The sequence below is a fragment of the Myotis davidii genome, unplaced genomic scaffold (genome assembly GCF_000327345.1).
Source record: "Myotis davidii unplaced genomic scaffold, ASM32734v1 scaffold208, whole genome shotgun sequence".
Taxonomy (NCBI): domain Eukaryota; kingdom Metazoa; phylum Chordata; class Mammalia; order Chiroptera; family Vespertilionidae; genus Myotis; species Myotis davidii.
In genome coordinates, this window is record NW_006299706.1 from 36,281 (window position 1) to 38,007 (window position 1,727).

At 61.3% G+C, this 1,727-nt stretch overlaps 1 long non-coding RNA gene across 2 annotated transcripts in view; it reads right to left on the bottom strand.

Moving 5' to 3' along the window:
* Nucleotides 1-1,727, bottom strand: part of LOC107184977 — a 3,680-nt gene that overhangs the window by 876 nt on the left and 1,077 nt on the right. Inside the window, exon 2 of one of the 2 annotated variants that reach the window (XR_001515895.1) lies at nt 1,593-1,695. This is a non-coding gene — a long non-coding RNA (uncharacterized LOC107184977). Of the gene's footprint in view, nt 1-1,592; nt 1,720-1,727 lie in introns of those variants that run through there. The other variant, XR_001515894.1, reaches the window with a different exon arrangement.

Consider the following 1,727-nt stretch of genomic DNA (forward strand, 5'->3'; position numbering starts at 1 on the left):
AAGCACTTACTTACTTGTTGAGAAGACAGAGCATAAATAACTAGTAAATACATAAATGTACCAGGTAATAGAAATTATGATAAATGCCACAAGGTAATGTTAGAGGGTACTTGGGGAAGGCCACTTTAGTTAAGGTGTCAGTGAACCTTCCTGATGAGGTGATATCTAAAGAATTAAAATGATCCCGCAGGGCGTGCCATCCGCCCAGGATTGTTCATGGCAACTGGCCTGTGTCCTCAGGGAAATGCAGAATGGGGGAAGGCCACCGCCATGGCGCCATGGCCCTGGGACTGTCCGATGTCCCAGAGCAGTGGCCCTGAGGGCTACGGACTGGGGGTGGCATAGGAAGAAGAGCAAAGGAGCTCTGAGGTGGAAGGGACAGCAGGGAGGAGGTCAACAGTCAGCGTGCATGGAGGAGACAGGACAGGCAACGATGAGAAGAGCCCCGGGCAGGGCAGGGGCAGTGCAGCAGGTTTCAGCTGGTTTGGGCTGGAGGCGGGGACCCAGGGTGCAGCCCTCAGAAAGCCTCCGGGGAGGGAAGTCACTGCCTCAGGAAACAGCTGGGGGCCTGGAAGGCAGCTCCCACCCTGGGGCAGACTGGCACCCTCTGTCCCTCCCACCACCCTCCACCAGCTACTTCCTTTAATCTGTCCCCTCCACAGAGCTGGCTGACCCCACAGTGCACAGGCCTCCTGCCTGGGGCAGCTCTCCCAGGCTCCCCTCACTCAGACCACCTGCCCAGGCCACCATCTCTGCCCTGTGCCCAGGTGCCTGCCCCGTGGGCCCCGTACCCAGGTGGAAAGGTTCCCCTAGAAACAGGGGCCTAATCACAGTCCCCTTCCCCCCTCTGTGACCTGGTGGCTGCGCTCCAATAAGCCCAGGACCAGACTCTCCTCTGATGTTCCCCAAAGGGAGGCAAGGCAGACCCGCAGGGATGAGGGGTGCTGGTCCCGGATGAGCAGCCTTGACTCACGCGGGGGCATGGCACCGAGGCAGACACTCGGGTTGGCCTTGCATCCCCAGGAGCCGGGTAATCACAGGGCTCGTCCTGATGGCAGAGGAGATTCCAGGCCTGCGCAGGTGGCTGAGCAGCCTAGACTCGGGGCTGGGCCCCTAGGCTGGTCTGAGACTCTGCCTGGGACAAGACGGGGAGGGGAAGCTCCATTTCCTCCCTGCCCACACCTCATCCCTCCTGGCTCTCCTTTAACCCAGCAATCCTCCCCAGCGCAGGGGTGGGGAGGAGGAGGCTGTGCTGGACCCCAGGAGAAGGGCTGGGCTCGAGGGGCAGGCTGGGCAGGCTGGGCAGGGCGAGGGGCAGGATTTAGGGTTAGGACCTGTTCTCAGGGGAAGCAAAACAAGCAGAGCAACAACCAGCTTTGGGGTTCGGATGGCGTCTCAGGGATTAGCGATGCTTGGGCTGGAGTGGGGCCGGGCAGGGAGTCTCAGGAGGAAAAGCCCAGAGCCGATCCTGCCTCAGCCCTCCCCTCCCCTAAGTTCAAATGCTCCTGGGAGATGCCCCCCGGTACCAAACCCTCACTTCAAACCCCACAAACCACCCTCCATGCCACCCAACTGCCCCAGGCCCCGCGCACCAGGCTCTCCATGAAGCGGGGCACGTTGTCCCTGAGCAGGGCCTTCAGCTCCTCCAGGGACAGGGTCTCCACATCCCCCTCCCGGGCCGCGTACTGGTGGAAGCTGTGGATGATTTGGAAGAGGGAGGCCCCGCC